The 26,111-nt window shown below is 49.2% G+C and overlaps 1 protein-coding gene across 2 annotated transcripts in view; it reads left to right on the plus strand.

The window, feature by feature from the left end:
• fxyd3 (FXYD domain containing ion transport regulator 3) overlaps positions 1-26,111 on the plus strand; it is a 45,177-nt gene that overhangs the window by 7,522 nt on the left and 11,544 nt on the right. The window contains exon 2 of one of the 2 annotated variants that reach the window (XM_060900436.1): positions 10,346-10,438. The exons of the other annotated variant lie outside the window; for it this stretch is intronic. The gene's annotated coding sequence lies outside the window, so the exon portion shown is untranslated. The remainder of the gene's footprint in view (positions 1-10,345; positions 10,439-26,111) is intronic. 2 annotated transcript variants of the gene reach the window in all.

Here is a 26,111-nt window from a genome sequence, read left to right on the forward strand (position 1 = left end):
CAGGGTGTTGTAGCTGTGTGTAGTGGGTTTGTGTAGAGCAGGGTGTTGTAGCTGTGTGTAGTGGGTTTGTGTAGAGCAGGGTGTTGTAGCTGTGTGTAGTGGGTTTGTGTAGAGCAGGGTGTTGTAGCTGTGTGTAGTGGGTTTGTGTAGAGCAGGGTGTTGTAGCTGTGTGTAGTGGGTTTGTGTAGAGCAGGGTGTTGTAGCTGTGTGTAGTGGGTTTGTGTAGAGCAGGGTGTTGTAGCTGTGTGTAGTGGGTTTGTGTAGAGCAGGGTGTTGTAGCTGTGTGTAGTGGGTTTGTGTAGAGCAGGGTGTTGTAGCTGTGTGTAGTGGGTTTGTGTAGAGCAGGGTGTTGTAGCTGTGTGTAGTGGGTTTGTGTAGAGCAGGGTGTTGTAGCTGTGTGTAGTGGGTTTGTGTAGAGCAGGGTGTTGTAGCTGTGTGTAGTGGGTTTGTGTAGAGCAGGGTGTTGTAGCTGTGTGTAGTGGGTTTGTGTAGAGCAGGGTGTTGTAGCTGTGTGTAGTGGGTTTGTGTAGAGCAGGGTGTTGTAGCTGTGTGTAGTGGGTTTGTGTAGAGCAGGGTGTTGTAGCTGTGTGTAGTGGGTTTGTGTAGAGCAGGGTGTTGTAGCTGTGCTGTGTGTAGTGGGGTTGTGTAGAGCAGGGTGTTGTAGCTGCGTTGTGTGTAGTGGGGTTGTGTAGAGCAGGGTGTTGTAGCTGTGTGTAGTGGGGTTGTGTAGAGCAGGGTGTTGTAGCTGTGTGTAGTGGGTTTGTGTAGAGCAGGGTGTTGTGCTGTGGGTTTGTGTAGAGCAGGGTGTTGTAGCTGCACTGTGTGTAGTGGGTTTGTGTAGAGCAGGGTGTTGTAGCTGCGCTGTGTGTAGTGGGTTTGTGTAGAGCAGGGTGTTGTAGCTGCGCTGTGTGTAGTGGGTGTGTGTAGAGCAGGGTGTTGTAGCTGTGTGTAGTGGGTTTGTGTAGAGCAGGGTGTTGTAGCTGCACTGTGTGTAGTGGGTGTGTGTAGAGCAGGGTGTTGTAGCTGCGCTGTGTGTAGTGGGGATGTGTAGAGCAGGGTGTTGTAGCTGTGTGTAGTGGGTTTGTGTAGAGCAGGGTATTGTAGCTGCGTTGTGTGTAGTGGGTTTGTGTAGAGCAGGGTGTTGTAGCTGCGCTGTGTGTAGTGGGTTTGTGTAGAGCAGGGTGTTGTGCTGTGTGTAGTGGGTTTGTGTAGAGCAGGGTGTTGTGCTGTGTGTAGTGGGTTTGTGTAGAGCAGGGTGTTGTAGCTGTGTGTAGTGGGTTTGTGTAGAGCAGGGTGTTGTAGCTGTGTGTAGTGGGTTTGTGTAGAGCAGGGTGTTGTAGCTGTGTGTAGTGGGTTTGTGTAGAGCAGGGTGTTGTAGCTGTGTGTAGTGGGTTTGTGTAGAGCAGGGTGTTGTAGCTGTGTGTAGTGGGTTTGTGTAGAGCAGGGTGTTGTAGCTGTGCTGTGTGTAGTGGGGTTGTGTAGAGCAGGGTGTTGTAGCTGCGTTGTGTGTAGTGGGGTTGTGTAGAGCAGGGTGTTGTAGCTGTGCTGTGTGTAGTGGGGTTGTGTAGAGCAGGGTGTTGTAGCTGTGTGTAGTGGGTTTGTGTAGAGCAGGGTGTTGTGCTGTGTGTAGTGGGTTTGTGTAGAGCAGGGTGTTGTGCTGTGGGTTTGTGTAGAGCAGGGTGTTGTAGCTGCACTGTGTGTAGTGGGTTTGTGTAGAGCAGGGTGTTGTAGCTGCGCTGTGTGTAGTGGGTTTGTGTAGAGCAGGGTGTTGTAGCTGCGCTGTGTGTAGTGGGGTTGTGTAGAGCAGGGTGTTGTAGCTGTGTGTAGTGGGTTTGTGTAGAGCAGGGTGTTGTAGCTGTGTGTAGTGGGTTTGTGTAGAGCAGGGTGTTGTAGCTGCACTGTGTGTAGTGGGTGTGTGTAGAGCAGGGTGTTGTAGCTGCGCTGTGTGTAGTGGGGATGTGTAGAGCAGGGTGTTGTAGCTGTGTGTAGTGGGTTTGTGTAGAGCAGGGTATTGTAGCTGCGTTGTGTGTAGTGGGTTTGTGTAGAGCAGGGTGTTGTAGCTGCGCTGTGTGTAGTGGGTTTGTGTAGAGCAGGGTGTTGTGCTGTGTGTAGTGGGTTTGTGTAGAGCAGGGTGTTGTGCTGTGTGTAGTGGGTTTGTGTAGAGCAGGGTGTTGTAGCTGTGTGTAGTGGGTTTGTGTAGAGCAGGGTGTTGTAGCTGTGTGTAGTGGGTTTGTGTAGAGCAGGGTGTTGTAGCTGTGTGTAGTGGGTTTGTGTAGAGCAGGGTGTTGTAGCTGTGTGTAGTGGGTTTGTGTAGAGCAGGGTGTTGTAGCTGCGCTGTGTGTAGTGGGTTTGTGTAGAGCAGGGTGTTGTAGCTGTGCTGTGTGTAGTGGGGTTGTGTAGAGCAGGGTGTTGTAGCTGCGTTGTGTGTAGTGGGGTTGTGTAGAGCAGGGTGTTGTAGCTGTGTGTAGTGGGGTTGTGTAGAGCAGGGTGTTGTAGCTGTGTGTAGTGGGTTTGTGTAGAGCAGGGTGTTGTGCTGTGTGTAGTGGGTTTGTGTAGAGCAGGGTGTTGTAGCTGCGCTGTGTGTAGTGGGTTTGTGTAGAGCAGGGTGTTGTAGCTGCGCTGTGTGTAGTGGGTTTGTGTAGAGCAGGGTGTTGTAGCTGCGCTGTGTGTAGTGGGTGTGTGTAGAGCAGGGCGTTGTAGCTGTGTGTAGTGGGTTTGTGTAGAGCAGGGTGTTGTAGCTGCACTGTGTGTAGTGGGTGTGTGTAGAGCAGGGTGTTGTAGCTGCGCTGTGTGTAGTGGGGATGTGTAGAGCAGGGTGTTGTAGCTGTGTGTAGTGGGTTTGTGTAGAGCAGGGTATTGTAGCTGCGTTGTGTGTAGTGGGTTTGTGTAGAGCAGGGTGTTGTAGCTGCGCTGTGTGTAGTGGGTTTGTGTAGAGCAGGGTGTTGTGCTGTGTGTAGTGGGTTTGTGTAGAGCAGGGTGTTGTAGCTGCGCTGTGTGTAGTGGGTTTGTGTAGAGCAGGGTGTTGTAGCTGCGCTGTGTGTAGTGGGTTTGTGTAGAGCAGGGTGTTGTGCTGTGTGTAGTGGGTTTGTGTAGAGCAGGGTGTTGTAGCTGCGTTGTGTGTAGTGGGTTTGTGTAGAGCAGGGTGTTGTGCTGTGGGTTTGTGTAGAGCAGGGTGTTGTAGCTGCACTGTGTGTAGTGGGTTTGTGTAGAGCAGGGTGTTGTAGCTGCGCTGTGTGTAGTGGGTTTGTGTAGAGCAGGGTGTTGTAGCTGCGCTGTGTGTAGTGGGTTTGTGTAGAGCAGGGTGTTGTAGCTGCGCTGTGTGTAGTGGGTGTGTGTAGAGCAGGGTGTTGTAGCTGCACTGTGTGTAGTGGGTGTGTGTAGAGCAGGGTGTTGTAGCTGCGCTGTGTGTAGTGGGGATGTGTAGAGCAGGGTGTTGTAGCTGTGTGTAGTGGGTTTGTGTAGGGCAGGGTGTTGTAGCTGCGTTGTGTGTAGTGGGTTTGTGTAGAGCAGGGTGTTGTAGCTGCGCTGTGTGTAGTGGGTTTGTGTAGAGCAGGGTGTTGTGTAGTGGGTTTGTGTAGAGCAGGGTGTTGTAGCTGCGCTGTGTGTAGTGGGTTTGTGTAGAGCAGGGTGTTGTAGCTGCACTGTGTGTAGTGGGTTTGTGTAGAGCAGGGTGTTGTGCTGTGTGTAGTGGGTTTTTGTAGAGCAGGGTGTTGTAGCTGCGTTGTGTGTAGTGGGTTTGTGTAGAGCAGGGTGTTGTGCTGTGTGTAGTGGGTTTGTGTAGAGCAGGGTGTTGTGCTGTGTGTAGTGGGTTTGTGTAGAGCAGGGTGTTGTAGCTGCACTGTGTGTAGTGGGTTTGTGTAGAGCAGGGTGTTGTAGCTGCACTGTGTGTAGTGGGTTTGTGTAGAGCAGGGTGTTGTAGCTGCGCTGTGTGTAGTGGGTTTGTGTAGAGCAGGGTGTTGTAGCTGCGCTGTGTGTAGTGGGTTTGTGTAGAGCAGGGTGTTGTAGCTGCGCTGTGTGTAGTGGGTTTGTGTAGAGCAGGGTGTTGTAGCTGCGCTGTGTGTAGTGGGTTTGTGTAGAGCAGGGTGTTGTAGCTGCGCTGTGTGTAGTGGGTTTGTGTAGAGCAGGGTGTTGTAGCTGCGCTGTGTGTAGTGGGTTTGTGTAGAGCAGGGTGTTGTAGCTGCGCTGTGTGTAGTGGGTTTGTGTAGAGCAGGGTGTTGTAGCTGCGCTGTGTGTAGTGGGTTTGTGTAGAGCAGGGTGTTGTAGCTGCGCTGTGTGTAGTGGGTTTGTGTAGAGCAGGGTGTTGTAGCTGCGCTGTGTGTAGTGGGTTTGTGTAGAGCAGGGTGTTGTGCTGTGTGTAGTGGGTTTGTGTAGAGCAGGGTGTTGTAGCTACGCTGTGTGTAGTGGGTTTGTGTAGAGCAGGGTGTTGTAGCTGCGCTGTGTGTAGTGGGTTTGTGTAGAGCAGGGTGTTGTGCTGTGTGTAGTGGGTTTGTGTAGAGCAGGGTGTTGTAGCTGTGTGTAGTTGGGTTGTGTAGAGCACGGTGTTGTAGCTGTGTGTAGTGGGGTTGTGTAGAGCAGGGTGTTGTAGCTGTGTGTAGTGGGGTTGTGTGTAGTGGGGTTGTGTAGAGCAGGGTGTTGTAGCTGCGCTGTGTGTAGTGGGGTTGTGTAGAGCAGGGTGTTGTAGCTGCGCTGTGTGTAGTGGGGTTGTGTAGAGCAGGGTGTTGTAGCTGCGTTGTGTGTAGTGGGTTTGTGTAGAGCAGGGTGTTGTAGCTGCGTTGTGTGTAGTGGGTTTGTGTAGAGCAGGGTGTTGTAGCTGTGCTGTGTGTAGTGGGTTTGTGTAGAGCAGGGTGTTGTAGCTGTGCTGTGTGTAGTGGGTTTGTGTAGAGCAGGGTGTTGTAGCTGTGTGTAGTGGGTTTGTGTAGAGCAGGGTGTTGTAGCTGTGTGTAGTGGGTTTGTGTAGAGCAGGATGTTGTAGCTGCGCTGTGTGTAGTGGGTTTGTGTAGAGCAGGGTGTTGTAGCTGCGTTGTGTGTAGTGGGTTTGTGTAGAGCAGGGTGTTGTAGCTGCGCTGTGTGTAGTGGGTTTGTGTAGAGCAGGGTGTTGTAGCTGCGCTGTGTGTAGTGGGTTTGTGTAGAGCAGGGTGTTGTAGCTGCGCTGTGTGTAGTGGGTTTGTGTAGAGCAGGGTGTTGTAGCTGTGTGTAGTGGGGTTGTGTAGAGCAGGGTGTTGTAGCTGTGTGTAGTGGGGTTGTGTAGAGCAGGGTGTTGTAGCTGCACTGTGTGTAGTGGGTTTGTATAGAGCAGGGTGTTGTAGCTGCGTTGTGTGTAGTGGGTTTGTATAGAGCAGGGTGTTGTAGCTGCGCTGTGTGTAGTGGGTTTGTGTAGAGCAGGGTGTTGTAGCTGCGCTGTGTGTAGTGGGTTTGTGTAGAGCAGGGTGTTGTAGCTGCGCTGTGTGTAGTGGGTTTGTGTAGAGCAGGGTGTTGTAGCTGCGCTGTGTGTAGTGGGTTTGTGTAGAGCAGGGTGTTGTAGCTGCGCTGTGTGTAGTGGGTTTGTGTAGAGCAGGGTGTTGTAGCTGCGCTGTGTGTAGTGGGTTTGTGTAGAGCAGGGTGTTGTAGCTGCGCTGTGTGTAGTGGGTTTGTGTAGAGCAGGGTGTTGTAGCTGCGTTGTGTGTAGTGGGTTTGTGTAGAGCAGGGTGTTGTAGCTGCGCTGTGTGTAGTGGGTTGGTGTAGAGCAGGGTGTTGTAGCTGCGCTGTGTGTAGTGGGTTGGTGTAGAGCAGGGTGTTGTAGCTGCGCTGTGTGTAGTGGGTTGGTGTAGAGCAGGGTGTTGTAGCTGCGCTGTGTGTAGTGGGTTTGTGTAGAGCAGGGTGTTGTAGCTGCGCTGTGTGTAGTGGGTTTGTGTAGAGCAGGGTGTTGTAGCTGCGCTGTGTGTAGAGCAGTGTGTTGTAGCTGCGCTGTGTGTTGTAGCTGGTGTGTGTAGAGCAGTGTGTTGTAGCTGCGCTGTGTGTTGTAGCTGCGCTGTGTGTAGTGGGTTTGTGTAGAGCAGGGTGTTGTAGCTGCGCTGTGTGTAGTGGGTTTGTGTAGAGCAGGGTTTGTGTAGAGCAGGGTGTTGTAGCTGCGCTGTGTGTAGTGGGTTTGTGTAGAGCAGGGTGTTGTAGCTGCGCTGTGTGTAGAGCAGTGTGTTGTAGCTGCGCTGTGTGTTGTAGCTGGTGTGTGTAGAGCAGTGTGTTGTAGCTGCGCTGTGTGTTGTAGCTGCGCTGTGTGTAGTGGGTTTGTGTAGAGCAGGGTGTTGTAGCTGCGCTGTGTGTAGTGGGTTTGTGTAGAGCAGGGTTTGTGTAGAGCAGTGTGTTGTAGCTGCGCTGTGTGTAGTGGGTTTGTGTAGAGCAGTGTGTTGTAGCTGCGCTGTGTGTAGTTGGTGTGTGTAGAGCAGTGTGTTGTAGTTGGTGTGTGTAGAGCAGTGTGTTGTAGTTGGTATGTGTAGAGCAGTGTGTTGTAGTTGGTGTGTGTAGAGCAGTGTGTTGTAGTTGGTGTGTGTAGAGCGGTGTGTTGTAGTTGGTATGTGTAGAGCGGTGTGTTGTAGTTGGTGTGTGTAGAGCGGTGTGTTGTAGTTGGTGTGTGTAGAGCGGTGTGTTGTAGTTGGTGTGTGTAGAGCGGTGTGTTGTAGTTGGTGTGTGTAGAGCGGTGTGTTGTAGTTGGTGTGTGTAGAGCGGTGTGTTGTAGTTGGTGTGTGTAGAGCGGTGTGTTGTAGTTGGTGTGTGTAGAGCGGTGTGTTGTAGTTGGTGTGTGTAGAGCGGTGTGTTGTAGTTGGTGTGTGTAGAGCAGTGTGTATGGACGTGCTGAAGGCTGATTAGATGTGGAAGGTTGAATGTTTATTCTCAGGGTGTGTAGTGGGTTTGTGTATAGCAGGGTGTTGTGCTGTGTGTAGTGGGTGTGTGTAGAGTGCTGTGTGTAGTGGGTGTGTGTAGAGCGCGGTGTTGTAGTGGGTGTGTGTAGAGCGGTGTGTTGTAGTGGGTGTGTGTAGAGCGGTGTGTTGTAGTGGGTGTGTGTAGAGCGGTGTGTTGTAGTGGGTGTGTGTAGAGCGGTGTGTTGTAGTGGGTGTGTGTAGAGCGGTGTGTTGTAGTGGGTGTGTGTAGAGCGGTGTGTTGTAGTGGGTGTGTGTAGAGCGGTGTGTTGTAGTGGGTGTGTGTAGAGCAGTGTGTATGGACGTGCTGAAGGCTGATTAGATGTGGAAGGTTGAATGTTTATTCTCAGGGTGTGTAGTGGGTTTGTGTATAGCAGGGTGTTGTGCTGTGTGTAGTGGGTGTGTGTAGAGCGGTGTGTTGTAGTGGGTGTGTGTAGAGCGGTGTGTTGTAGTGGGTGTGTGTAGAGCGGTGTGTTGTAGTTGGTGTTTGTAGAGCAGTGTGTTGTAGTGGGTGTGTGTAGAGCGGTGTGTTGTAGTTGGTGTGTGTAGAGCGGTGTGTTGTAGTGGGTGTGTGTAGAGCGGTGTGTTGTAGTTGGTGTGTGTGTAGAGCAGTGTGTATGGACGTGCTGAAGGCTGATTAGATGTGGAAGGTTGAATGTTTATTCTCAGGGTGTGTAGTGGGTTTGTGTATAGCAGGGTGTTGTGCTGTGTGTAGTGGGTGTGTGTAGAGCGGTGTGTTGTAGTGGGTGTGTGTAGAGCGGTGTGTTGTAGTGGGTGTGTGTAGAGCGGTGTGTTGTAGTGGGTGTGTGTAGAGCGGTGTGTTGTAGTGGGTGTGTGTAGAGCGGTGTGTTGTAGTTGGTGTGTGTAGAGCGGTATGTATGGACGTGCTGAAGGCTGATTAGATGTGGAAGGTTGAATGTTTATTCTCAGGGTTTGTAGTGGGTTTGTGTATAGCAGGGTGTTGTGCTGTGTGTAGTGGGTGTGTGTAGAGCGGTGTGTTGTAGTGGGTGTGTGTAGAGCGGTGTGTTGTAGTTGGTGTTTGTAGAGCAGTGTGTTGTAGTGGGTGTGTGTAGAGCGGTGTGTTGTAGTTGGTGTGTGTAGAGCGGTGTGTTGTAGTGGGTGTGTGTAGAGCAGTGTGTTGTAGTTGGTGTGTGTAGAGCGGTGTGTTGTAGTTGGTGTGTGTGTAGAGCAGTGTGTATGGACGTGCTGAAGGCTGATTAGATGTGGAAGGTTGAATGTTTATTCTCAGGGTGTGTAGTGGGTTTGTGTATAGCAGGGTGTTGTGCTGTGTGTAGTGGGTGTTTGTAGAGCGGTGTGTTGTAGTGGGTGTGTGTAGAGCGGTGTGTTGTAGTGGGTGTGTGTAGAGCGGTGTGTTGTAGTGGGTGTGTGTAGAGCATTGTGTTGTAGTGGGTTTGTGTAGCGCAGTGTGTTGTAGTGTGTGTGTGTAGAGCAGTGTGTTGTAGTGGGTGTGTGTAGAGCGGTGTGTTGTAGTGGGTGTGTGTAGAGCGGTGTGTTGTAGTTGGTGTGTGTAGAGCGGTGTGTTGTAGTTGGTGTGTGTAGAGCAGTGTGTATGGACGTGCTGAAGGCTGATTAGATGTGGAAGGTTGAATGTTTATTCTCAGGGTGTGTAGTGGGTTTGTGTATAGCAGGGTGTTGTGCTGTGTGTAGTGGGTGTGTGTAGAGCGGTGTGTTGTAGTGGGTGTGTGTAGAGCGGTGTGTTGTAGTGGGTGTGTGTAGAGCGGTGTGTTGTAGTGGGTGTGTGTAGAGCGGTGTGTTGTAGTTGGTGTGTGTAGAGCGGTATGTATGGACGTGCTGAAGGCTGATTAGATGTGGAAGGTTGAATGTTTATTCTCAGGGTGTGTAGTGGGTTTGTGTATAGCAGGGTGTTGTGCTGTGTGTAGTGGGTGTGTGTAGAGCGGTGTGTTGTAGTGGGTGTGTGTAGAGCGGTGTGTTGTAGTTGGTGTTTGTAGAGCAGTGTGTTGTAGTGGGTGTGTGTAGAGCGGTGTGTTGTAGTTGGTGTGTGTAGAGCGGTGTGTTGTAGTGGGTGTGTGTAGAGCAGTGTGTTGTAGTTGGTGTGTGTAGAGCGGTGTGTTGTAGTTAGTGTGTGTGTAGAGCAGTGTGTATGGACGTGCTGAAGGCTGATTAGATGTGGAAGGTTGAATGTTTATTCTCAGGGTGTGTAGTGGGTTTGTATATAGCAGGGTGTTGTGCTGTGTGTAGTGGGTGTGTGTAGAGCGGTGTGTTGTAGTGGGTGTGTGTAGAGCGGTGTGTTGTAGTGGGTGTGTGTAGAGCGGTGTGTTGTAGTTGGTGTGTGTAGAGCGGTGTGTTGTAGTTGGTGTTTGTAGAGCAGTGTGTTGTAGTTGGTGTGTGTAGAGCGGTGTGTTGTAGTTGGTGTTTGTAGAGCAGTGTGTTGTAGTGGGTGTGTGTAGAGCGGTGTGTTGTAGTTGGTGTGTGTAGAGCGGTGTGTTGTAGTGGGTGTGTGTAGAGCAGTGTGTTGTAGTTGGTGTGTGTAGAGCGGTGTGTTGTAGTTGGTGTGTGTGTAGAGCAGTGTGTATGGACGTGCTGAAGGCTGATTAGATGTGGAAGGTTGAATGTTTATTCTCAGGGTGTGTAGTGGGTTTGTATATAGCAGGGTGTTGTGCTGTGTGTAGTGGGTGTGTGTAGAGCGGTGTGTTGTAGTGGGTGTGTGTAGAGCGGTGTGTTGTAGTGGGTGTGTGTAGAGCGGTGTGTTGTAGTTGGTGTGTGTAGAGCGGTGTGTTGTAGTTGGTGTTTGTAGAGCAGTGTGTTGTAGTTGGTGTGTGTAGAGTGGTGTGTTGTAGTGGGTGTGTGTAGAGCGGTGTGTTGTAGTTGGTGTTTGTAGAGCAGTGTGTTGTAGTGGGTGTGTGTAGAGCGGTGTGTTGTAGTTGGTGTGTGTAGAGCGGTGTGTTGTAGTGGGTGTGTGTAGAGCAGTGTGTTGTAGTTGGTGTGTGTAGAGCGGTGTGTTGTAGTTGGTGTGTGTGTAGAGCAGTGTGTATGGACGTGCTGAAGGCTGATTAGATGTGGAAGGTTGAATGTTTATTCTCAGGGTGTGTAGTGGGTTTGTGTATAGCAGGGTGTTGTGCTGTGTGTAGTGGGTGTGTGTAGAGCGGTGTGTTGTAGTGGGTGTGTGTAGAGCGGTGTGTTGTAGTGGGTGTGTGTAGAGCGGTGTGTTGTAGTGGGTGTGTGTAGAGCATTGTGTTGTAGTGGGTTTGTGTAGCGCAGGGTGTTGTAGTTGGTGTGTGTAGAGCAGTGTGTTGTAGTTGGTGTGTGTAGAGCGGTGTGTATGGACGTGCTGAAGGCTGATTAGATGTGGAAGGTTGAATGTTTATTCTCGGGGTGTGTAGTGGGTTTGAGAGAGTGAGATAAGTAAAGCACACAGAGACGCAGATACTGAGGCGTGTGTGTGTGTGTGTGTGTGTGTGTGTGTGTGCGCGCAGAGTCACTGCTGCTTTTCAGAGAACAGCAACACAACAGGAAAGAACGAGAAGGAGAGACTCACATCCAACCAGTCCGAGGAGTCTGAAACAAAGGTCAGATTGTTCTGAGTGTCCAGTACCGAGTCACGCACTGGCAACACAACCAGAGAACACAACATCACACTACACTACACCGCATTACACTACACAACACTACAATACACCGCATTACACTCCATCACACTACACAACACTACAATACACCACATTACACTCCATCACACTACAATACACCGCATTACACTCCATCACGCTACACAACAATACAATACACCGCATTACACTCCACAACACTACAATACACCGCATCACGCTACACAACAATACAATACACCGCATTACACTCCATCACACTACAATACACCACATTACACTCCATCACACTACAATACACCGCATTACACTCCATCACACTACAATACACCGCATTACACTCCATCACACTACAATACACCGCATTACACTCCATCACACTACACAACACTACAATACACCGCATTACACTCCATCACACTACACAACACTACAATACACCGCATTACACTACACAACACTACAATACACCGCATCACGCTTCACTACACTACAATACACCGCATCACGCTACACAACACTACACTACACCGCATCACGCTACACAACACTACAATACACCGCATCACGCTTCACTACACTACAATACACCGCATCACGCTACACAACACTACACTACACCGCATCACGCTACACAACACTACAATACACCGCGTCACGCTACACAACACTACAATACACCGCATCACGCTACACAACACTACAATACACCGCATCACGCTACACAACACTACACTACACCGCATCACGCTACACAACACTACACCGCATCACGCTACACTACACTACACCGCATCACTCTACACAACACTACACTACACCGCATCACTCTACACAACACTACACTACACCGCGTCACGCTACACAACACTACAATACACCGCGTCACGCTACACAACACTACAATACACCGCGTCACGCTACACAACACTACACTACACCGCATCACTCTACACAACACTACACTACACCGCATCACGCTACACAACACTACAATACACCGCATCACGCTACACAACACTACACTACACCGCATCACGCTACACAACACTACACTACACCGCATCACGCTACACAACACTACAATACACCGCATCACGCTACACAACACTACAATACACCGCATCACGCTACACAACACTACAATACACCGCATCACGCTACACAACACTTCAATACACCGCATCACGCTACACAACACTTGAATACACCGCATCACGCTACACTACACCGCATCACGCTACACAACACTACACTACACCGCATCACGCTACACAACACTACAATACACCGCATCACGCCACACAACACTTCAATACACCGCATCACGCCACACAACACTTCAATACACCGCATCACGCTACACAACACTACAATACACCGCATCACGCTACACAACACTACAATACACCACAACACTACAGTACACCGCATCACGCTACACAACACTTCAATACACCGCATCACGCTACACAACACTACAATACACCGCGTCACGCTACACAACACTACAATACACCGCATCACGCTACACAACACTACACTACACCGCATCACGCTACACAACACTACACCGCATCACGCTACACTACACTACACCGCATCACTCTACACAACACTACACTACACCGCATCACTCTACACAACACTACACTACACCGCGTCACGCTACACAACACTACAATACACCGCATCACGCCACACAACACTACACCGCATCACGCTACACAACACTACACCGCATCACGCTACACAACACTACACCGCATCACGCTACACAACACTACACTACACCGCATCACGCTACACAACACTACACTACACCGCATCACGCTACACAACACTACACCGCATCACGCTACACAACACTACACCGCATCACGCTACACAACACTACACCGCATCACGCTACACAACACTACACCGCATCACGCTACACAACACTACACCGCATCACGCTACACAACACTACACTACACCGCATCACGCTACACAACACTACACTACACCGCATCACGCTACACAACACTACAATACACCGCATCACGCTACACAACACTACACTACACCGCATCACGCTACACAACACTTCAATACACCGCATCACGCTACACAACACTTGAATACACCGCATCACGCTACACTACACCGCATCACGCTACACAACACTACACCGCATCACGCTACACAACACTACACCGCATCACGCTACACAACACTACACTACACCGCATCACGCCACACAACACTTCAATACACCGCATCACGCTACACAACACTTCAATACACCGCATCACGCTACACAACACTTCAATACACCATCACGCTACACAACACTACACCGCATCACGCTACACAACACTACACCGCATCACGCTACACAACACTACACCGCATCATGCTACACTACACTACACCGCATCACGCTACACTACACTACACCGCATCACGCTACACAACACTACACCGCATCACGCTACACAACACTACACCGCATCACGCTACACAACACTACACCGCATCACGCTACACAACACTACACCGCATCACGCTACACAACACTACACCGCATCACGCTACACAACACTACACCGCATCACGCTACACAACACTACACCGCATCACGCTACACAACACTACACTACACCGCATCACGCTACACAACACTACACTACACCGCATCACGCTACACAACACTACACTACACCGCATCACGCTACACAACACTACACTACACCGCATCACGCTACACAACACTACACTACACCGCATCACGCCACACAACACTACACTACACCGCATCACGCCACACAACACTTCAATACACCGCATCACGCCACACAACACTTCAATACACCGCATCACGCCACACAACACTTCAATACACCGCATCACGCCACACAACACTTCAATACACCGCATCACGCCACACAACACTTCAATACACCGCATCACGCCACACAACACTTCAATACACCGCATCACGCCACACAACACTACAATACACCGCATCACGCCACACAACACTACACCGCATCACGCTACACAACACTACACCGCATCACGCTACACAACACTACACTACACCGCATCACGCCACACAACACTACACTACACCGCATCACGCCACACAACACTACAATACACCGCATCACGCCACACAACACTTCAATACACCGCATCACGCTACACAACACTACAATACACCGCATCACGCTACACAACACTACAATACACCACAACACTACGGTACACCGCATCACGCTACACAACACTTCAATACACCGCATCACGCTACACAACACTTCAATACACCATCACGCTACACAACACTACACCGCATCACGCTACACAACACTACACCGCATCACGCTACACAACACTACACCGCATCACGCTACACTACACTACACCGCATCACGCTACACTACACTACACCGCATCACGCTACACAACACTACACCGCATCACGCTACACAACACTACACCGCATCACGCTACACAACACTACACCGCATCACGCTACACAACACTACACCGCATCACGCTACACAACACTACACCGCATCACGCTACACAACACTACACCGCATCACGCTACACAACACTACACTACACCGCATCACGCTACACAACACTACACTACACCGCATCACGCTACACAACACTACACTACACCGCATCACGCTACACAACACTACACTACACCGCATCACGCTACACAACACTACACTACACCGCATCACGCTACACAACACTACACTACACCGCATCACGCCACACAACACTACACTACACCGCATCACGCCACACAACACTTCAATACACCGCATCACGCCACACAACACTTCAATACACCGCATCACGCCACACAACACTTCAATACACCACAACACTACAGTACACCGCATCACGCCACACAACACTACACTACACCGCATCACGCCACACAACACTTCAATACACCGCATCACGCCACACAACACTTCAATACACCGCATCACGCCACACAACACTTCAATACACCGCATCACGCCACACAACACTACAATACACCGCATCACGCCACACAACACTACAATACACCGCATCACGCCACACAACACTACAATACACCGCATCACGCCACACAACACTACAATACACCGCATCACGCCACACAACACTACAATACACCGCATCACGCCACACAACACTACACCGCATCACGCCACACAACACTACACCGCATCACGCTACACAACACTACACTACACCGCATCACGCCACACAACACTACACTACACCGCATCACGCCACACAACACTACAATACACCGCATCACGCCACACAACACTTCAATACACCGCATCACGCTACACAACACTACAATACACCGCATCACGCTACACAACACTACAATACACCACAACACTACAATACACCGCATCACGCTACACAACACTACACCGCATCACGCTACACAACACTACACCGCATCACGCTACACAACACTACACTACACCGCATCACGCCACACAACACTACACTACACCGCATCACGCCACACAACACTACAATACACCGCATCACGCCACACAACACTTCAATACACCGCATCACGCCACACAACACTTCAATACACCGCATCACGCCACACAACACTTCAATACACCGCATCACGCCACACAACACTTCAATACACCGCATCACGCCACACAACACTTCAATACACCGCATCACGCCACACAACACTTCAATACACCGCATCACGCCACACAACACTTCAATACACCGCATCACGCCACACAACACTTCAATACACCGCATCACGCCACACAACACTTCAATACACCGCATCACGCCACACAACACTTCAATACACCGCATCACGCCACACAACACTTCAATACACCGCATCACGCCACACAACACTTCAATACACCGCATCACGCCACACAACACTTCAATACACCGCATCACGCCACACAACACTTCAATACACCGCATCACGCCACACAACACTTCAATACACCGCATCACGCCACACAACACTACAATACACCGCATCACGCTACACAACACTACACCGCATCACGCTACACAACACTACACCGCATCACGCTACACAACACTACACTACACCGCATCACGCCACACAACACTACACTACACCGCATCACGCCACACAACACTACAATACACCGCATCACGCCACACAACACTTCAATACACCGCATCACGCCACACAACACTTCAATACACCGCATCACGCTACACAACACTACACCGCATCACGCTACACAACACTACACTACACCGCATCACGCCACACAACACTACACTACACCGCATCACGCCACACAACACTACAATACACCGCATCACGCCACACAACACTTCAATACACCGCATCACGCTACACAACACTACAATACACCGCATCACGCTACACAACACTACAATACACCACAACACTACAATACACCGCATCACGCTACACAACACTACACCGCATCACGCTACACAACACTACACCGCATCACGCTACACAACACTACACTACACCGCATCACGCCACACAACACTACACTACACCGCATCACGCCACACAACACTACAATACACCGCATCACGCCACACAACACTTCAATACACCGCATCACGCCACACAACACTTCAATACACCGCATCACGCCACACAACACTTCAATACACCGCATCACGCCACACAACACTTCAATACACCGCATCACGCCACACAACACTTCAATACACCGCATCACGCCACACAACACTTCAATACACCGCATCACGCCACACAACACTTCAATACACCGCATCACGCCACACAACACTTCAATACACCGCATCACGCCACACAACACTTCAATACACCGCATCACGCCACACAACACTTCAATACACCGCATCACGCCACACAACACTTCAATACACCGCATCACGCCACACAACACTTCAATACACCGCATCACGCCACACAACACTTCAATACACCGCATCACGCCACACAACACTTCAATACACCGCATCACGCCACACAACACTACAATACACCGCATCACGCTACACAACACTACACCGCATCACGCTACACAACACTACACCGCATCACGCTACACAACACTACACTACACCGCATCACGCCACACAACACTACACTACACCGCATCACGCCACACAACACTACAATACACCGCATCACGCCACACAACACTTCAATACACCGCATCACGCCACACAACACTTCAATACACCGCATCACGCTACACAACACTACAATACACCACAACACTACAATACACCGCATCACGCTACACAACACTACACCGCATCACGCTACACAACACTACACCGCATCACGCTACACTACACTACACCGCATCACGCTACACAACACTACACTACACCGCATCACGCCACACAACACTACAATACACCGCATCACGCCACACAACACTTCAATACACCGCATCACGCCACACAACACTTCAATACACCGCATCACGCCACACAACACTTCAATACACCGCATCACGCTACACAACACTACAATACACCGCATCACGCTACACAACACTACAATACACCACAACACTACAATACACCGCATCACGCTACACAACACTACAATACACCACAACACTACAATACACCGCATCATGCTACACAACACTACACCGCATCACGCTACACAACACTACACCGCATCACGCTACACAACACTACACTACACCGCATCACGCCACACAACACTACACTACACCGCATCACGCCACACAACACTACAATACACCGCATCACGCCACACAACACTTCAATACACCGCATCACGCCACACAACACTTCAATACACCGCATCACGCCACACAACACTTCAATACACCGCATCACGCCACACAACACTTCAATACACCGCATCACGCCACACAACACTTCAATACACCGCATCACGCCACACAACACTTCAATACACCGCATCACGCCACACAACACTTCAATACACCGCATCACGCCACACAACACTTCAATACACCGCATCACGCCACACAACACTTCAATACACCGCATCACGCCACACAACACTTCAATACACCGCATCACGCCACACAACACTTCAATACACCGCATCACGCCACACAACACTTCAATACACCGCATCACGCCACACAACACTTCAATACACCGCATCACGCCACACAACACTTCAATACACCGCATCACGCCACACAACACTTCAATACACCGCATCACGCCACACAACACTACAATACACCGCATCACGCTACACAACACTACAATACACCGCATCACGCTACACAACACTACACCGCATCACGCTACACAACACTACACCGCATCACGCTACACAACACTACACTACACCGCATCACGCCACACAACACTACACTACACCGCATCACGCCACACAATACTACAATACACCGCATCACGCCACACAACACTTCAATACACCGCATCACGCCACACAACACTACAATACACCGCATCACGCTACACAACACTACAATACACCACAACACTACAATACACCGCATCACGCTACACAACACTACACCGCATCACGCTACACAACACTACACCGCATCACGCTACACTACACTACACCGCATCACGCTACACAACACTACACTACACCGCATCACGCCACACAACACTACAATACACCGCATCACGCCACACAACACTTCAATACACCGCATCACGCCACACAACACTTCAATACACCGCATCACGCCACACAACACTTCAATACACCGCATCACGCCACACAACACTTCAATACACCGCATCACGCCACACAACACTTCAATACACCGCATCACGCCACACAACACTTCAATACACCGCATCACGCCACACAACACTTCAATACACCGCATCACGCTACACAACACTACAATACACCGCATCACGCTACACAACACTACAATACACCACAACACTACAATACACCGCATCACGCCACACAACACTTCAATACACCGCATCACGCCACACAACACTTCAATACACCGCATCACGCCACACAACACTTCAATACACCGCATCACGCTACACAACACTACACTACACCGCATCACGCTACACAACACTACAATACACCACAACACTACAATACACCGCATCACGCCACACAACACTTCAATACACCGCATCACGCCACACAACACTTCAATACACCGCATCACGCCACACAACACTACAATACACCGCATCACGCTACACAACACTACAATACACCACAACACTACAATACACCGCATCACGCTACACAACACTACACCGCATCACGCTACACAACACTACACCGCATCACGCTACACAACACTACACCGCATCACGCTACACAACACTACACCGCATCACGCTACACAACACTACACCGCATCACGCTACACAACACTACACTACACCGCATCACGCTACACAACACTACACTACACCGCATCACGCTACACAACACTACAGTACACCGCATCACGCTACACAACACTACACCGCATCACGCCACACAACACTTCAATACACCGCATCACGCCACACAACACTTCAATACACCGCATCACGCCACACAACACTTCAATACACCGCATCACGCTACACAACACTACAGTACACCGCATCACGCTACACAACACTACAATACACCACAACACTACAGTACACCGCATCACGCTACACAACACTTCAATACACCGCATCACGCTACACAACACTTCAATACACCGCATCACGCTACACAACACTTCAATACACCACAACACTTCAATACACCGCATCACGCTACACAACACTACAATACACCACAACACTACAATACACCGCATCACGCTACACAACACTTCAATACACCGCATCACGCTACACAACACTACAATACACCACAACACTTCAATACACCGCATCACGCCACACAACACTTCAATACACCGCATCACGCTACACAACACTACAATACACCGCATCACGCTACACAACACTACAATACACCGCATCACGCTACACAACACTACAATACACCACAACACTACAATACACCGCATCACGCTACACAACACTACAATACACCACAACACTACAATACACCGCATCACGCTACACAACACTACAATACACCACAACACTTCAATACACCGCATCACGCCACACAACACTTCAATACACCGCATCACGCTACACAACACTACAATACACCACAACACTTCAATACACCGCATCACGCCACACAACACTTCAATACACCGCATCACGCTACACAACACTACAATACACCGCATCACGCTACACAACACTACAATACACCACATCACGCTACACAACACTACAATACACCACAACACTACAATACACCGCATCACGCTACACAACACTTCAATACACCGCATCACGCTACACAACACTTCAATACACCGCATCACGCTACACAACACTTCAATACACCGCATCACGCTACACAACACTACACCGCATCACGCTACACAACACTACACCGCATCACGCTACACAACACTACACCGCATCACGCTACACAACACTACACCGCATCACGCTACACTACACTACACCGCATCACGCTACACAACACTACACCGCATCACGCTACACAACACTACACCGCATCACGCTACACAACACTACACCGCATCACGCTACACAACACTACACCGCATCACGCTACACAACACTACACTACACCGCATCACGCCACACAACACTTCAATACACCGCATCACGCCACACAACACTACAATACACCGCATCACGCTACACAACACTACAATACACCGCATCACGCTACACAACACTACAATACACCGCATCACGCTACACAACACTACAATACACCGCATCACGCTACACAACACTACAATACACCGCATCACGCTACACAACACTTCAATACACCGCATCACGCTACACAACACTACACCGCATCACGCTACACAACACTACACCGCATCACGCTACACAACACTTCAATACACCGCATCACGCTACACAACACTACACCGCATCACGCTACACAACACTACACCGCATCACGCTACACAACACTACACCGCATCACGCTACACAACACTACACCGCATCACGCTACACAACACTACACCGCATCACGCTACACAACACTACACCGCATCACGCTACACAACACTACACCGCATCACGCTACACAACACTACACCGCATCACGCTACACAACACTACACCGCATCACGCTACACAACACTACATGACGACAGATCAAAACACCCTCATTATCAGCACTGTACGCATTCCATGTTCTGGTCAGCTGCCTTTCTCTCTGTCAAACGCGCTCTCTCTCTCTCACTCTGTCAAACGCGCTCTCTCTCTCTCTCTCTCTGTCTCTTTCACTGTCAAATGCTCTCTCTGTCTCTTTCACTGTATCAAATGCTCTCACTCTGTCAAATGCGCGCGCTCTCTCTCTCTGTCTCTTTCACTGTCAAACACGCAGTCTCTCACTCTGTCAAACGTGCTCTCTCTCACTCTCTCAAATGCGCACTCTCTCTGTGTCAAAAGTGCTCTGTCTCTCTCTGTCAAACGTGCTGCATGTGTGTCTCTCTCTATCAAACGCACTCTCTGTCTCTCTCTCTCTCTCTCTCTCTCTCTGTCAAACGTGATGTCTGTCTCTCTCTCTGTCAGACGTGCTCTCTATTAAACGTGCTCCCTGTCTCGCTCGCTCTCTCTCTGTCAAATGCGCTGTCTCTCTCTCTATCAAACGCGCTCTCTGTCTCTCTCTGTCAAACGTGCTGTCTCTCTCTCTCTCTCTCTCTGTGTGTCTCTCTGTCAAACTCGCTCTCTGTCTATCTCTCTATCAAACCCGCTCTCTCTGTCTCTCTCTCTGTCAAACGCTCTGTGTGTCTGTCAAACACGCGCGCGCGCTCTCTCTCTCTGTGTCTCTCTGTGTCTCTCTCTGTCAAACGTGCTCTCTCTCTCTCTCTCTCTCTCTCTCTCTCTGTGTGTCATACGCGCTCTGTCTGTCTCTCTCTCTGTCAAATGTGCTGTGTGTCTCTCTCTCTGTCAAACGCGCTCTCTGTGTGTGTGTCTCTCTCTCTGTGTCAAACGCGCTGTGTCTCTCTCTCTCTCTCTGTCAAACGCTCTATCTATCAAACGCGCTCTCTCTGTCTCTCCGTCAAACGCGCTCTGTCTCTGTCTCTCTGTGTCAAAAGCGCTCTGTCTCTGTGTCAAAAGCGCTCTGTCTCTCTCTCTCTCTCTCTCTCTCTCTCTCTCTCTCTCTCTCTCAAACATGCTCTGTATGTCTCTCTCTGTGTATCAAACGCGCTCTCTCTTTCTCTCTGTCAAATGCGCTCTCTGTCTCTCTCTGTCAAACATGCTGTCTCTCTCTGTCAAACGTGCTGTGTCTCTCTCTATGTATCAAACGCGCTCTCTCTTTCTCTCTGTCAAACGTGCTGTCTCTCTGTCTCTCTGTCAAATGCGCTCTCTCTCTATCTATCAAATGCGCTCTCTGTCTCTCTCTGTCAAACGTGCTGTGTCTCTCTCTGTCAAACGTGCTGTCTCTCTCTCTCTGTCAAACGCACTCTGTGTCAATCGCGCTCTCTCTCTCTGTGTGTGTGTGTATATCAAACGTGCTGTCTCTCTCTGTCAAACGTGCTGTGTCTCTCTCTGTCTCTCTCTCTCTGTCAAACGCGCTCTCTCCGTCTCTCTCTGTCTCTCTCTGTCAAACGTGCTGTCTCTCTCTCTGTCAAACGCACTCTGTGTGTCAATCGCACTCTCTCTGTCAAACTCTCTCTCTCTCTCTCTCTGTGTGTGTCAAACGTGCACTCTCTGTCAAACGCTCTGTGTGTCTCTGTCAAACGCGTGCGCTCTCTCTGTCTCTGTCTCTCTGTGTGTGTCAAACGCGCTCTCTCTCTCTCTCTCTCTCTCTCTCTGTGTGTCAAACGCGCTCTCTGTCTCCTCTCTCTCTCTCTGTCAAACGTGCTCTGTCTCTCTCTGTGTCAAATGTGCTCTCTCTGTCTCTCTGTCAAACGCGCGCTCTCTCTCTCTCTGTGTCAAATGTGCTCTCTCTGTCTCTCTGTCAAACGCGCTCTCTCTCTCTCTCTCTCTCTCTCTGTCAAATGTGCTGTCTCTCTCTGTCTCTCTCTCTGTCAAACGCGCTCTCTCTCTCTGTCAAACGTGCTCTGTCTCTCTCTCTTTCTCTGTCAAACGCACTCTGTGTGTGTGTGTGTGTGTGTGTCTCTCTGTCAAACGTGCTCTGTCTCTCTCTCTCTCTCTGTCATATGTGCTGTCTCTCTGTCAAAAGTGCTCTGTCTCTCTCTGTCAAACGCTCTGTGTCTCTCTGTCTGTCTCTCACTGTCAAATGCTCTCTCTCTCGGTTTCTCTGTCAAACGCTCTCTCTCTGTCAAACTCTCATTCACTCATTCGCTCTCACTCACGCGTGCTCTCTCTCTCACTCTGTCAAACACTCTGTCTCTCTCTGTCTCGCTCTCTCGCTGTCAAATGCTCTCTCTCTGTCTCTCTCACTCTGTCAAACGCTCTCTCTCTGTCAAACTCTCGCTCGCTCTCACTCTCTCCCTCTCTCTCTCACTGTCAAATGCTCTCTCTCACTCTCTAACACTCTCACACTGTCAAACGCTCTCTCACTCTTTCACTTTCTCATTGTCATGCTCTCTGTCACTCTCTCACACTGTCAAACTCTCTCTCGCTCACTCTCACTAACTCTCACACACATCTCTACTTCTGATATTTTCTTGTTTCAATTTTTATTTTGTGTGTGTGTGTGTGTGTGTGAACAAGTTTTTCTGCCTCTTTTCATATCGTTCAGTTTTTGCAGTTTCAGAGACCCACCCACTGCCCATTTAATATTCATAAAGCACATCCCAGGGTTCATTAATATTAATTATACTATACCATCGCACTGTTGATCAATTTCCTATAAGAAGTTATTTATTTATTAAACACTTCATACTTTTTATCTGTTTATAGCGACATTTAATAGAGCGGAACGTCCAGAAATCCGAGTTCCTTCCTGTTCTCGCTTCCGTTACAGCAGCTGTAAACGATCGTTCCCTGAGTGTCACCTCCTCCGTCCTGAAGATGTCGAGAAATTAAAGTTGCAGCTTTACAGCGCTGAGACTGGAGACTCCGTCCATGAACGTGAGATAAAGCAGAAATAAATGACCGGAAACTTCACCATATCACTGACTGACTGACTGACTTTCTCGAATTCATTTTCATGAAGCGTCCGTCGTCCAAGTGCCTGTGAATGAGCTGATTTGGAGCGACCAACCAATCAGAATCCGGAATTCAGGACTTCATTTTGAATTTTGAATGTTATAAAGTGCCATATTGTAAATGTTATTAGCGCCACCAATTTTGTTGGAGGAGGTTTTGGTTTGTTTGTTTGTTCTCAATGTAACTCAAAAAGTAGTGAACGGATTTTGATGAAATTTGGTGGACAGCTTTATCATTATCCAAGTTTCATGTGATTTGGATTTTGATGTTGATGATGCGTTATGTGGCTTGGCGGCGGTCTGGACTCTACCGAGCGCCCTTCTCATTATTTGTTCGTAATGCTTCATAAGAATAAAGTTCTTTAGACTTTTTAAAGAGTAGAAAGAGTTCATGCACTTCAGTTTGCCTGTTTGGTGAACGTCCAGCTGTCTTTCCAAGGCGATGAGGGAAAAATCTAGAACGCTCCCAGAGATGTGTTTAATCTCCCGACTGCACGTTTGACTCCGACCTCTTTACACATTTTTGAAATGTTTACTTCCAGATTATAAAACCGTTCGCTCCGTCCCAACAGCAATTTTGTTCAGCGATTTTGTTCAGTTGTAACTCTTTAAACTTCCAGTTCATAATTTATATCCCTGAGTAATAAGCTGAGGTGAGGTTAAAGGGGTTAAAGAATGCCGAGGCTGAATGGATTTCTCACGAATCCATTAACAAAATGATTTCTTATGCTTAATCGTAGAAATACCAAACGCCCCGAGGCAGCTGGATCCTGACTACGCCGTTGCCCTGGCAGAGACGAAAGCCTGCGAGCTCTGCGTAATCATGACCTTAGAGGAAATGAAAGAGGCCTGGATCATCCAGAGCTGTGTGCTCGGTGCATTTTTCATTTCCAGAGGAACAAAAGAGCCTCAGTGCGAGGTCTCGGGTTTCTATTGTGAAAGGAGCACACCTCAGCTCACGGCCTGCAAAACAAAAGCCGTTTGCCTTCGTTTGCATCGACAGAACCAGTATAATCAGGCTGTTGTTGTGATTTGATCTTCACTGTTCTGGGCTCTGAACCTCTGGAGCACAAATAAATAATTGGATAAATGAATAAATGAAATGTACAGCTGCCCTTTTCTTCAGCGAGCTCACGACGGACCTGCTGGGATCAAATCCATGAAATATTTGAGCTCAGGATGTCCTCAGAGATCCCATTATAGTCTTCCTTTTCACACGCGGAGGCAGAAATAAACGGAGTGTGTGATGGGGGATTGGATCCAACATGCCTTCTAATTGGTTAATTAACGATCATGGAAAATTACAGGCGCACAGTTCGGGTTACATCATATTTACTCAACGTCCTGTGACTTTCCTTACACACGTACTGTACTACATCGCGGCAAGGGGTATTATAATAATAATAAATAAAATAATAACAATAATAAAAATGGAGGGCGGCACGGTGGTGTAGTGGTTAGCGCTGTCGCCTCACAGCAAGAAGGTCCGGGTTCGAGCCCCGTGGCCGGCGAGGGCCTTTCTGTGCGGAGTTTGCATGTTCTCCCCGTGTCCGCGTGGGTTTCCTCCGGGTGCTCCGGTTTCCCCCACAGTCCAAAGACATGCAGGTTAGGTTAACTGGTGACTCTAAATTGAGCGTAGGTGTGAATGTGAGTGTGAATGGTTGTCTGTGTCTATGTGTCAGCCCTGTGATGACCTGGCGACTTGTCCAGGGTGTACCCCGCCTTTCGCCCGTAGTCAGCTGGGATAGGCTCCAGCTCGCCTGCGACCCTGTAGAACAGGATAAAGCGGCTACAGATAATGAGCTGAGAATGAATGAGATGTTTGAATAGGAAAAAAAAAAAATGTTTAAAGCAACGATTAATCTCAGGAGTAATATTATTAAAAAATGTTTGTTTGTTTGATTTTCTTTGTTTATTTATGCTTTGCTTTTCTTAATTTAATTCCTTCCATTTCATTTTCTTTTCTTTTTCCCCGCCATGACTTCTGTGATACAGATCAGTTTTTCTATGAAATGTGTAAACACAGCACTTGATTGATTGATTGATTGATTGATTGATTGATTGATTGATTTAGGGGGTGGGGCTACATCCAAGCTCAGTCGTATCTGAGATCGCATCCCGGACACAGAACCTAACGTTCTGGTTGTTATGGTAATGAATAAAAGGATTTTCTACGATACGGATATCACTGAGATAAACGGATGAATGAGGAAAAAAGGAATCTGGGAGACAGAATTCCGAAAGCAGTGCTGAAATCTGGATTGTGATTGGTCAGCTCTGAAGAGGCTTCAGGAAATCTTCAGGAGAGATTCTTTCTTCGGAGAAGAAACGACTGTTTATCGCTGCGATAACGTTAGTGGTGACAGGAAATTGTTTCGCAAATGTTCTACAAAAGA

Source organism: Neoarius graeffei, chromosome 19, assembly GCF_027579695.1.
Source record: "Neoarius graeffei isolate fNeoGra1 chromosome 19, fNeoGra1.pri, whole genome shotgun sequence".
Classification (NCBI taxonomy): Eukaryota; Metazoa; Chordata; class Actinopteri; order Siluriformes; family Ariidae; genus Neoarius; species Neoarius graeffei.